Here is a 14,235-nt window from a genome sequence, read left to right on the forward strand (position 1 = left end):
GCGGACCATTCTGTCTCAGAAAATACCAGTACCAAGAATTGAAAGTGTCTGCGCGATGCACAGTGACCTCCCAGTATTGGTAGCGTCGTTTTTGAGTCAAATTTGAATTTTTAAATATGTCCATTAAGTGCAGGGGTCTTTTGGGTAATTTGGGGATGAATTATTGATGGTTATTGAGTCTTTTTAAGCCCCCCACAATCACCAATCAAATTTTAAACCCTCAACTCAAAATAAAACCTCTCCATTCCTTCTCTCCATAGACCCTCCAAGTTTTTCTCCATCAATTTCGTGGGCTTTGCTTCAAATATGGTATGGTATTTCATAATTGGATTCCCTTCCATTAAAGGAGTCAATTTCAATTATTTTCAAAGATGATCAAAAACATAAATTCTCCTATTTTGTTATCTAGCCATAAGTTCTTGCATAAAATGTTTTAAATCAATGAATTATGATTGAATTGATGTTAACTGGATGATTTTAGACTAAAAAAATCCATAAAACCATGAAAACCATGCAATCCTAGTTTTGACTATTTTATGGGTGATGTGATCATGTCTCTATACTATTGAATTCTTGTGTAGTTTTATTAGGGCTATTGAATTATGAAAGAATTATGTTAGAATTGTATGTAGGTTGTCCTAAATTGATGAATTCATATTGTATTATCTTGGATGATTGGATATAATAAAAATTGGGTTGAATTGGTGAGTATGACTATTGGTAAGAGCCTTTATGGATTGAATTGGGTGAATTGGCTATGGATTGAAGTTGTGAGACTGGATTGGTGGTATGTTGACCTAACCTTCTCTATATTGTGTAGTATAGGTCTTAAATTAGAATGATGATTGGTATGGTCCACTTATGGTGGAGGTGCTTATGTGCTATACTTGTGAATAATGTGGCCTCGTCGGTATTACTTTACGAATTATGATATTGTCATGATATAACATGGATATGTGATCATTGTGAAGGTCTATATGACTTATGTATGCATGTGAAGTCAAATTATGTGATCATGATAGACTATAGTGATGCCTTATATGTGTATACTTGATATTAAGTATGAATCTTCATAATTGACTATGTGAATATTATGATGAGTTATATTGATGATTCTATAGAAGTGTGTACGGTTACTTGTAGTATGCTTAAGTTGTCCCTATATGCTACTTGAATGATATTGTACATGTGATAAGATTATAATGAAGTGTGTCTTGTTTAGGTAGACCTATGTCCCTTACTTGATACATTAACAATGTGAATATGAATCCTTGACTTAGTAGGCTAAAGCACCTTTGTCATGAATGTATGTGTATGAATGAAGTATGATCTTGAATATAGTAAAGAAAGTCATTTATGTGGAACCTTTTAGAAAGAAGGTTATGATATCCTTGAAGTTGAAAGTTGTAATGGTTTCCTTCGTGCGTGAATGGTGGACTTACGGTTGGTTGGCTTGAAAGGCATGAAATCATCCTTAGGAATGTCATTGAGCTATCTTAATAACCATTATAGGCAGCCCTAGTGGACCCTCCTTGGTAAGGTGTAGTATGATTTGGATATGAACAAAATATGGTACCACTTCATATGCTCCTTTATTGAATTACTCTATGAAAACAAAGTCTAGCACCGAGTGAGTTTGTTTGGGGAGTGGCTTTAGTTGTAGGATGAGACTAGAGTAAAAAGAAACCCTTGATATTCCTTAACCGTGTGCCTACATGAGATGTGTCCTAGTTCTACCATTGGCAAGTAGAATACCATCCATAGAAGTAGGGTAGACTCCATATTCCATGCCTAGCTAGTATGGTCTATGTCTATTATTGTCTATTCTCATCATGTGGGATACATGATAGTGTTGGATAAGTTCTATGAAGTTTAGGTAGTGGAATGAGATGCTATCTAGACATTGCATGAGTAGGCTTTGAAGATGTTGGTATTTAGGTTCCCTAGGTCTTCTCCAAGACCATTATGTGAAAGTCCTTAATTGGTGAATGTATCTTAAATAGATTAATGAACGTAATGACTTAAGTTAAGTGAATGTAAATGAAAATGTACTTATATAGATTATCTTTAAGGATTGCTTAGGTAGACTTGGAGAGGGTGTATGGGTGTTCTCTTCATGTCTTATATAGGTGAGTCTTAGAGTAATACTAGGTAGGGAGTTGAATGTATGAAATGGGGATAATCTTATTTTAGGTAGTCTAAAGGATCACTTTGGTGTGTGGGAAGGGGTTGTATGAGCGGTCGCTTCACAACTCACTCAAGTGAGCTTTAGAATCACCTTTGGTAGGAGGGTCTCATGTTTCTGTATTTTCAAGTGATCTTGATGCTATATTGTGTAAAGTGAATATATATGCTTATGTTGACTTGTAAGTGACTCTTACACTTGTCTTATGAAGTTTCACTCAAAAAAGCATGTTTTATATAAATGTCCTTTTATCATGGTTTTAATTGCATGTCACCATACTTAGTACATTATATTGTACTAATTTCATATATTTTGTATATCTCTAAATGTGTAGGTGACACTTGAGAGGAGTCTTGAAGTGGAAGCTTGGATTAGTGGTCATTCAAGCAAGATTTGGTATGTCCTCACTAGCTTCGAGGACATCATGATGTTTAGATTTCCTTATTGAAAGTATTGTAATAGACTTAGCTACTTACTATATGTTGAAGTATGGGTCATGTCCCAATATATTCGTATGTCTAAGATGGCGATTTTGAGACTTAGTCTTTCATTATATTTTTTTCTATAAAGAGATATTATGAAGTATTACTGTTTCATGTGAAAAATTTTAATTCCGCACTACTTTTCATACATGTATGCAATGAATGATATCAAAAGGCTTGTACAAGCCTCCGAAAGGTCAAGTATGCCCTGTTGCGAGTCAAGAACACCATATCTCCTACGGTGTACTCTCGGTCCATGACATTTCATAAAGGACCAAAATATCTTTAAAACAAATTTACTTTCACACCAAGAAAAAATACAATAAAGATTATTAAACCTTCTCCTACTCTTATAATTTTCTTATATCACCAAGAGTTACCCAATTTCAAAATAATTTAAACAATGATTGCAACACAACTATATATTTTCCAAAAAAATTATATATATTTTTGAGATGAACTGTTTTATCCATTTATTGATTTTCAAATCAAGGATATAAATCTCCCAAAAAAAATTTTAACAAAAGAATTTTCTAGGGAAATACGAGACCGTGAATAATACCTTTGAGGCCCCCATTTCCTGACGTTCAAACCAGAAGAAAAAATCAAAAGAACTTTTTATGAAAAATATGAAACAAAATTACAAGATATATACATGTATTTACTTCAACCAAATAAACTATACCTTCGTCATTAAAAGCCCTGCTACACCATACCAAAAATAGGTGGAGACGGAGGATCCCCGCAAGACCCGGAGGTATTATGAATTTATCTTAACGAATATCGATTTTGATAGAAACTATGCATATATTTAAGAAAAATAATCCAAAATTATACAATATTTAAAGTCCACAATCAAAAAAAAATTTAGTTCATTGGAATGGTTTGAAGGTCATCTACATACCCCTATTAACTTATCAAAAGCTCATAAACCTCGTACATATAATTGGTATGATTATAAAGCACCCTGGTATAACTTTATTTTTTTCAGCCCAACACCCACACTTGGTTTATAAAATATTCAGAAGAAAGGACGAACACAGTATTTCCTGATGGTTTTACGAATGGTGGAGTCAGTTCGGAAGAAATGAACAAGTATTATCAACTCAACATCAAACGCAGTTTAAAAAAATTCAGGTAGAAAGGAATACATCTACCTTATTAGAAAATATTGAATTTTGCAAGTTCTTTAGTACCAAGAGGATATCTTATATTCTTAGTTGGTCCTTCGACATTAATGATTTTGAAAGGATCAAATATTTAAGCAAAACAGTTTAAATTAAAGGATGGTGCCACAATAATAAGTTAAAGTTCATCAACACAGAGGGATTCCAAACATTCCAAAAAAAAAAATTAAATAGAAGGTTCGAAGAAGCCTTATTAAATTTTGAAACTAATACAAAATCAAAAATAGAATTATTAGATACTACAGCCTCACATGACGAGTCTAGAAACAGAGATACGTTAGATCTACAAGGAATAACACAAGTATACCTCCTTAATTAAAAGGAAGTGCCAGCAAAAAGGAAATATCAAGAAGAAGACCCACATTAAAAGTTATGATATACAAATCAATGATACAAACATGTTTTTAAAATAACTTTATGATTATGTAATACCTAAGAAAATTTTCAAACTAAGACTCGAACCGTTCATCATAGAGAGTGAAAACCAAGGAATTTAAAATCTCTTAACTATGAAGGTCTGCTCTCTAGATTTAGCACTAAGAGTTCCAAAAAGAATTAAATTGGAAATAACTAAAATCTAAAATTTTAGAGTTAAGCTAAATATGAGTTTTGGGTCAACTTCAAATGACTATAACTCTCAGTACAAGATGAGTTATATGTTCTACAAGATACCATTGGAAATTTCTTTGAATTATCTTTTCAAATCCACCGAGTTTGCTAAATTTTGAGTTCGAATAAGTGAGATACGACCTTTTGAAGTTATATTGTCCAGTTAAGGAAGGTCAACCGAAAATAGTGAGGAGTATTTTGGTTCTTTCCTTACCCAATTAGATTTAACTCTTTTTAAGTCATATTTTAGGGGTCTAATCCTTTTAGTTTCAGTTTTATAATCATAATAAACACCTAGGGTTTTAGTTGAGAGTTCAAGAAGAGGCAAGAAAAGAAAAGAGGAGAAAAAAGGCAAGTATGAAGGCGTGCGTCGACGTTCTTGAGTCTAGTTGTAGATTTTCTCCATGGGTCTAATCCCTAAGAGGTATGTAAGCTTCCATATTTATGGTTTAAAGATTAAAGATTAAAGATTTAAAGTTAAAAGATTAAAGTTCTTGATGAGTTCTTGAAAGGTGTTCTTGAAGTTCATTCTAAATCTTGTTGTATTGGAGTTTTGATGATTTCTTGAGATCAAATTGAGTGATTTTAGTGTTGTTTCCTGTATATTAGAATGTAGTTAAGTTAAGTAATCGAAACCAAGTGATTAGGGAAGAACCTGTTCGAATTTAGGCTATTTAGGGTGAGAAAATGAGCAAAAGTGCTCGGCAGAATTTTCTGGGTTGGAGCCTGGCGCGGCGCACCTACCAGAGCGCCCCAAACCCATCTCTGTTCGTCAGGGGTTGGCTCCTGGCACCACCCATAGCCCCAGGGTCGTCTGTCCAGTCCAGTTTGCCTCCGGTAGCTCTGTTTGAGTTCGTTTAAAGTGCACCTTCACTCTTTTTCGATTCTACCTAATCTAAGCTACTTCTAAACACCTAAAATGAGTCCTACCATGATCATGACCTTGAATTCATAATTCACATTCAAGGTAGAGTTGAGAGTTAGGTTTTGAGGATTTTTTCAAACGTTCTAAGAAAGTACTTTTGAGTCCATGCATGAGTCTTCTACAACTTGTAGTTACTTGTTTTAAGACTCAAGCAAGTGAGTATAAGAGTGAAGAGTATGCATTAATGAGTCTACAATATTACCTAGATCCTTCATATCATGAATCATAACTCTTGAATTCATAATTCACATTCAAAAGAGAGCTAAGAGTAGAGTACAAGAAAGGCTTTAAGTTAAATCGTGAATTCTTTGAGATAAGATTTTAGGAATTTAGTAAGAGAATGAGAAGATTTGTATACATGAGTTCCATCTAATTAATTAGACCTTCGAGTCAAGTCCAATTGTTCATGCCCATGGTTCCGCATGAACCCTATAAGTCGAAAAGTCTTGAGTTACGAAGTACCTTTTAGTTCTCGAGTTAAGTAGTTCATGCTCATGATTCCACATGAAACCTTCAAGTTGAAAAAAATCATGAAATCCTCCACATGATATCATGAACCTTGAATCCGTACTTCAATTCAAGGAAGATTAAGAGTGAGGTCTAGAAGATAAGGGCAAGTCAAAGTAAAGTTTTCTAAAGTCTTTCACAAACGTTTTCACTTTGTTTTAAAGACTTAAAGTTAAGTAAAGATAGAGTAAAGAGTTGAGTCAAATTCTCAAAAGCTGTAAGGGAGCTAAGTATTCCCTAAGAGTTAAGTTTCAAGTTAAGTAAAGGGCAAGAGTTGAGTTCATTTCTCAAAAGCTATAAGGGAACTAAGTATTCCCTAAAGGTTTATAAATGTTTCACATTTAAGTTAAAAGGAAACTAAGATTTCCAAAAGAGTTTTGAATTAAAAGGGGAACATTGATTCCAAAAAGGAGCTTTTCAAAAGCTAAAGGGTTCAGTAAATTATCTCAACCCAAAGAAAGGAAGTTTTATTAAAAGTATGAGCTTAAGTATGTTTTGGGAGTAGTATTGAGGACTGATGTGGGGATGAGAGTTCATATTAACTCAAGTCCCCATGTAAACCATGAAGTCATCATCGGAATTTATGGGTCATACTTTTTAGATGATCACGTAAGATAATTTAGTGGATCCACTAAGCTAAGTAAGGTCCTATGCCGATGGCAAGGTATAGGATGATCCTTGGGCAACGTGAGGTAAAATGTTGTATCATCAATTAGGCTCAAATCATGGTTGTCGGTTAGAAAAACTTTCACAAGATTGGTTACATGGTTCCTCAAGGGTTTTTACTTAGTATGAATGGGGGTATGAGACTTCATTCATGCATTGCACAAGTAGACTTTGAAAGGGCGCATGATATGCATTTTATGATATTATTATCTTGAGTTACCATCATATTTTTAAATAACTTTTCTTTATATTGCACTTAATTTAAACTTCTTTATATTGAAATGAGTTCAGTTAAATATCATAAGTTGAGTATTTCGAGTTGAATACCTTAAGTTGAGTATCTTGAGTTGGTCTGTGCTTCATTGAGTAAAGTATCCTATCTTTGAAGTTGAATACCTAATATTTGAGTTGAATATCTAATTTTTGAGTTAAGTATCTTATTCTTGATTTGAGTTGAGTTGAAAAGAGGTAAGTATGTTTCCTTTTTATTCAAGTATCAAACTTATGTTATATTTTAAAATTCCCCTTACATGCTCGTACATTCCATGTACCGAGCCAATTGGCCTGCATCTTTTGATGATGCTGACACAAGTATTCAGGGTCTTCAACAGGAGCTTTGTTGACACATCCGAGATTCGAGTTAGCTATGGTGAGCCTCCTTGCTTCCGGAGGATTTAATTTACTTTTCAGTTAGTCAGGATGTTGTGGGTCTTGTCTCGACTTCTATCTTTATCAGTTAAAGACTTCATAGATAGTCAATATACTTGAGGAGTCTGTATTAATCATTTATTTCTTAAAATGTTTTAAATAATAAAGTTCCCTATTTATGGGGAGTATTTGATTATTCAAAGATGTTCATTTGAGTTAAAACCTTGTAAAGTTGAGTTTATTGTTTGTCTTCAGTTTTAAGCTTTTGTATGCTTAAGTGAGTCTTCCGCTTGTAGTCAGCCAGGATGAGGGTTCGCTCGGGAACCAACGATGGTCTTTGAGTGCCGGCCATGTCTAGGATATAGGCTCGGGTCGTGATAGATTCAACATAGGAAAATGCAAGCATATAGTTGTTTTACTCAAAAAATGAATAAATAAAGTAAAATAATGACTAGATTTTCGAAAAATCAATTAAGCTTATAATTTAAGAGAAATCGAATTTCCAAAAGAAACAGAGTCGCCACTTAATTTTTAAAAAGAAATTAAGAAAACGTATAATTTATTTTAACAGATTTAAAACAGACAAAATCAATTGAAAATAAAAGGGTTTGACTTCTATGTACATTCTGAGAAGGTGTTAGGCACACAAAATGTTCGCTAACTTGTAGTTGACCGGCAATTTGACTAAAATTACTAACTTTTGAAAAAATATTAATTAAGTAAAAAAAATCCATATTTTATGGGAAGGAAAATACACTAAAGGGAATTTTTTTCAATGTAATTAATTCATATATTGTAAGACAAGTAAAATAAAAATAAGTAATAAATAAAAATATGAATATGTAAATTGGAACATAAATCTAGACGCGACTATCTTTTGGGAATTGATTAAGTAAAAATCAAATCACATAAAAAAGGTTCGAGGGTTAAATACAAACAAATAAATAATGGCAATAACAAGAGAATGCCCAATTTGGGCCAAATCTATTGGACTCTTGGTCCACACCTGCCGTAAATTCATAACTCTTGGTCCACACCTGCCCTAAATTCATAAGTGTGCTTACTTGAAGTTCAACTGGGTTCCAGCCCATTTGTTTCATATTCAACCTGCTACCTGATCACAAAAGAATTGGGCTTCAGACCCATTTTCGCCACCAAGACCTGTATATACAAAAAAGTGTATATTGATGCATATAGGTCATAATTTGACCCATTTTCATGTATATCTGACTATATACCAAGGGTATACAGAACTTTTCAAGTTCTTCGACCTGTATTTCAATTATTATCCTTGTATTTATTGCACCTTAACCTGTATATAATGTATACAGTATTTGTATACCAGTGTATATCAGCCTGTTCTCTGTTTTTCGAAACTGTATTTCAGCTTTCCTGTTCTGTATATTAGCTTCCAATCGAGCAGTCAATGATGAAGGCCGACTCGGTAAAGGAGAACACAAGTTGGGTTTTATCCCGACCCTAAGGCAATTGATAGGAAGAGTTGATATGAACGCAAGTGACATATACAAAAGAAAGAAAATCATATTAGCATAGAACAAGAATATTCTAACACGTTTTTATTCCAAAGAAATAAAATGAGCTCTATTAAAATTAGTAAACTAGACAATCATTTTTCAATAAAAATAAAGTGAACTAATTACATAACCGAAATGACTTTGAAGTTAAACATTACTAGGTACAGTAAGAAGAGGGAAAAGTATATTGCTTTAATACATGCTCACAAATACCACTAATCTTCAAGAGAGAGAAGACCATACATATTTGAGTCAAACTATGAATAGGTTCTAGCTTCAGTCGGTATATATCCTTAAATTAATAACTATGAACCACAAAGCATAAAATCATATAAGATAGCTGCAGCTAAGCCATGTATTACATTCAATGAAATTAGAGAAGTTGATGAAACCTTAAGTAAGCTCAAAAATCAATACAATGAAAGTGAGCCCTGAAATACCAAACTATATTCAAATAATAAACAAATCTTAGATTAAGCAGAGAAGATTCGATCCAAAAATAGCTTAAACTTGAACAATAATATAACAAGATATTTTATCAGCAATATTTAGCCATATTCAAATGCTGAAAACGACTACTCAACATCACTATTAGTGAAATCAGAAAACCAACAACAGCAACTGGTGTTTTGGAATTGTAATGTTATATGTAATTGGTTGACTGGTAAAAGCTGGGTTTTGGAATTGTAATGTTGTATTTAATTGGTTGGCTGGTAAAAGATGGGTTTCTTTTGGAGATAGAGAAGTGGGCTCGTTCGGCTATTGGGCTGCTGGAAATTACGAAGGGCAACTTTCACATATAGCAAACAAAAAATTCATATTTGTATGCTATAGCAAACTTTGCATAATTGCGCTCTATAGCAAACATAAACTGTATAATTTGCTATACATACACAATTGTATAATTCGCTGGCCTAAATTGTATAAATCGCTGGCCTATTTCGCTGCAATTGTATAATTTGTTTTGCATACAGTTGAATCGAATTAAAATGTATGTATATTGCATAATTATAAGTGTATAGCAAGAAGATATATGTTTTTCTCGCTTTATACAAAAACAGAAACACAATATATACACTTCTGTTGTATAAAGCTAGAGAAAATTGTATTTCACTGCAATTGTATAATTCGCAATTGTATAATTCGTTGGCCTTTTTCTCTGCAATATTTGAAGTAAAATGTTTGTAAATTGTATAATTAAGTGTATAACACAAAGATATACATTTTTGATGTGTATATACAATTTTTTCTCGCTTTATACAAAACAGAAACAGAATACACTTCTGTGTATAAAGCGAGAGAGGCGAGCAAGAACGGAGAGTGGCGCGCGAGATTTTTGGGAGAGAGACGCTGGCAAATTTTAGCTAGTGTTTGCTATGGAGCACAATTAAATCAAACCCTAGCTATTCCATTTAATTTAGGTTATTAGTTTGCTATTATATACAATTTTCCCAATTATGAATGAATGGCTTCTCTAATGGGTTTAAGGTGATGTCAAAGATGAGTTACGTCTTGAAGTTTAAGAAATAGCCAAACTGAGTTAAATTAATAAATTTCGACTAAAACTTATATAAGATAAATTAATATTAATTAATAAATGAGATTTTTAATCTTAAAAAAACAAATATTTAACTTAATCGTAAACTAATGATTCAAAATTATAACTATGATTTAAACTAAACTAATTTAATAAAATACTTGATGACATTAAAAAAAATTGACATGATTTATGAAATATTTATGAAATATACTAATTATATACAACATTATATAAAACATATGTATTACATAAAAGTTATAAAAAATGATAAAATTAATTAAAAGTAACTTGAAAAATATTTTGAACTTTATAAAAATGAATTATTTCAAATCTTTGGAATTTAAGAAGTTCGGTGATTGATATATATTGTGGAGGTCCAAAATTGGGTGTCAACAATGGTGACATTTAATATGTCAACAAATTAACAAACCTGTGGACCCCACATGAATAAAAAGGTTTGCCACGACCGCAACCTAAGTTTCGACGCTATCTGCCCAAGGATAGCATAGGAACTTAACCACTCCTTCTCATACCCTTCCTGGTCAACTTGACTTTGATACCAATGGAGGAGACGGAACGAGTTTCGAAATGAAATCCTAAGAAAAATTAGATAGAGTAACGAAAGAGAGCAAGAACAAACAAACACTTAAAAGAAAACCTTTAAGGAATAGAATAAGAAAACAATAGTAAAACTTAAACTTTAAATCATGGAAACAAATAAACAAAATAGTAGTAGAGAAGATATGCTTCCAATAAATTTTTTATTGATTTAGTCAAAGAGAGAACATGGATTAGAAAGGATGGGAAAAGTGGGAAAATATGGAGATAAATGTAGAGAGGTTTCAAAGTCATAAGATTTTGAATGCCCTCTACTGATACAAGTTGAAAGCCTTAAATAGGCCTCAAAGAGTTGACTAATCTAACTTATTATTAACACACTATTTATTTTACACATTTCTACTAACTATTACACATAACTGATAATCTCTATACATGACAAGGAATATATGCCACGTAGCTGAAACTTTGGACACGTAGCTCTTGTTGAACTTGTTGCATGTCTATCTTCTTTGAAGATACTTTTGTTGAAAATTGATCTTGTACCTTGTTGGTTGGTATTTTGTCGTATTAAGGATAAATCAAGTTCTTCTTACAATGGTAAAAATAAGAATTTAGAAACTCAAACAATATTTAAATTGCCTGAACTTCCCTTATAAGTATCCTTTGTTTGAATTGAAATACTTTTTTTGATCGAGGATGATGAATCTTCTTGAAAAACTGAATGAAGTGGTTGTAGTTTGGTTGAGATATTTATAGGTTCTTTTAATGATGAAGGTATAGTACATTTTGGTAGAAGGAAATACATGTATATACCTTAAGATTTTGTTTGATCTTCATAAAATGTCTTTTCATTTTTTTCTCCTGGTTTGGACGTTGGGAATGGGGCCCTCAAAGGTCTTATTCCTGGCCTCATTATTTCCCTGAAAAAATCTTTATTAATTGTTATTTTGGAGATTTCTTTCCTTTATTTGAAAGACATAGATAATAAACTTTTCCATCTAGAAAATATATAATTTTTATGAAAAATATATTCAGTTGTGTCCCAGTCATCATTGTTTTGAAATTGAGTAACTCATAGTGCAATAAAGAAGGCTAAGCAAAATCTAGCTGGAGGAGAATGTTTAATATTTTTATTGTGGAATTATCTTGGTGTGAAAGTAAATTTATTTTGAAGATGTATTTCTCTTTTTTAAATTACTCTTACCTCTTGACATACAATTTAGGTAGGGGAATATAAGATTTTTTTCTTAGCACGCAGGTATGGATGCCATCTAACTGGACAATATAAGACTTTATTTGGGTGATGAAAGAAATACCTAATTTATTTCTTCATTTATATATTTATTTATCATGAAACTAATTTCATCATTGCATATGTGTGCCTTTCAGAGTTTATGATTTATTTTAAGCTTTTTTCCAGTTGCGGAAAATAATCGGATAGTGCCTTTATCAAGATATTTATTAGGAATTAATCCCTCAATAATGCAATTTTGATCGGCGCCTATATCAAAGACACAATTTTATGAATGACGTAATTTTTTTATGTAAGATTAATGTGATAGTTAAGTGGTAACTTTGCGGTCTAACAACGATAATTGTATTAATTCCTAATTGAGATAGAGGTTCTTCGAGAGACTCTATTTGTTTTGATGTTTATCCAGTTTTGATTTATAATTTTTTCGGTTCTTGATTAGAGGGCAAATTATTTAATATTTTATTAGTAATTGTTTCAACTTCTAGAGTGTTGAGTCTCCGCTTAATTTCATTTATTTAATCTTTTAATTGTAATAATTTTGCCGGAATACTTTGTAAGGTTATTTCGAATATAATTGGTTGTTTAAATTTATTTAAAACACTTGTCATATCAAAGGATTTAATAGTTCTATTATAAGATTGTTTATCCAGAACTAAATCTGTGAAGGCAATTAAGTATTTTGTCTTAAAATCAGGATCTTCAATATGATCTATAATTAAGAATTTTTAGAGGGTTTGAATACACAGAAAAATTAGACGACCCAAACTAGTCGTTAAATATGCTTGTTAATAAATCGTATACAACAAAAATAAAGTAGTTGAGTCTACGATTTCCCCATTAGAAGAAATTGTTTTGCCAATAGAGGATAAAGTGATTACTGCCTCACCCTTTAAATGGATATAATAGACACCAAAGGTGATTCCTCAAATAAGGATATAAATAAAATACTGCAACAAAACAATTATACAAATTATCTACTTTACGTGGTCTCTAATTTAATTATTTCAATAGTTACCTTTATAGTAGGCATTTAAACCCAAGGATGGTGTTCTTCTCCCGCCTAGATTCTCTATCAGTTTAAAATAAATTCACCTACACATCAATTTTTTTTTAAAAATAGTATTAGCATCTTTGCCACCTCTAATAATATTACAAAAATTAAAAGTGATCTAAAAAACTGAAATATTCCTAAAGAACACTTTAAAAAGACCTATAAAACAGGACACTTTAATTTTATAAAAAATTAATAAAATCAAAGAAGGTTAGTGAAAAAGATAAGAACAATTAATACACAAAGAATGTATTATTTTGATAGTAATCTTTAAAGTAGATAATTAATCCCAAAGATGGTGTTCTTCTCCCATTAGTTTCTCCCTCAATTTAAAATGAGACCACCTACAAGACACAGTCATTTTATTAAAAAATATGATATTATAACTTCCGAGTATACTATTTTCATTAATAAAAATATTGACACTATTAAACTGTTAGCAACTAATTATATTAATAGGTATAAGAAAAATTGTAAATTTCTTGATATACTTGTCCGAATAGCAGTCAACCCACTATATAGATTGAATTTAGATGTACCCATATGTCTTCTATTAAGAGACAATAGGTTATTAAATTTTGATGATTCATTATTAGCAGTAGTACAAAGTAACCTTGCCAATGGATCGATATACTTGAATTGTTATTCTAATTATTCATCAAAACATAATTGATACATTAACATTAACTATTAAAACTAAAAATATGAATAGTAAGGCTAATACTAGAAAAATAGCCATAATATATAGAATATATTATAAATTAATAAAAACTACCTTAGATCCTAAGGCTCAAATGGTAAGAAAAGAAAAGTCGTGGAATGAAGTTATGAAAATGCAAAAAGAAATGGGGTTTCCGAACAATTCATAAAAAGTAAATAATGGGCTAAGTTATGAGCACGAAAGAAAATGATATAAGAAAAGAAAAGAAAGTGTTGTGAGCACCACATTTCATGAGGATAAAAGTCACTAAGACTAAATGACCATACCTTTACACTTAGCCCTGTTACAAGCCTTGAAAAACCTTTTTGATCTTGAGTGAGCTGAAACAAATGTTGATTGAAAAATACAGGCAAACATATGAAT

The 14,235-nt window shown here is 31.6% G+C and overlaps 1 long non-coding RNA gene across 1 annotated transcript; it reads left to right on the forward strand.

Annotated features, from left to right (window-relative positions):
• Nucleotides 1-224: 224 nt before the first annotated feature.
• LOC114077678 lies at nucleotides 225-2,773 on the forward strand. Its single transcript, XR_003579052.1, has 2 exons — nucleotides 225-309; nucleotides 2,520-2,773. It is a non-coding gene; the product is annotated as an uncharacterized LOC114077678 (long non-coding RNA).
• The last annotated feature ends 11,462 nt before the right edge of the window (nucleotides 2,774-14,235 follow it).

The sequence above is a fragment of the Solanum pennellii genome, chromosome 6, assembly GCF_001406875.1.
Source record: "Solanum pennellii chromosome 6, SPENNV200".
Classification (NCBI taxonomy): Eukaryota; Viridiplantae; Streptophyta; class Magnoliopsida; order Solanales; family Solanaceae; genus Solanum; species Solanum pennellii.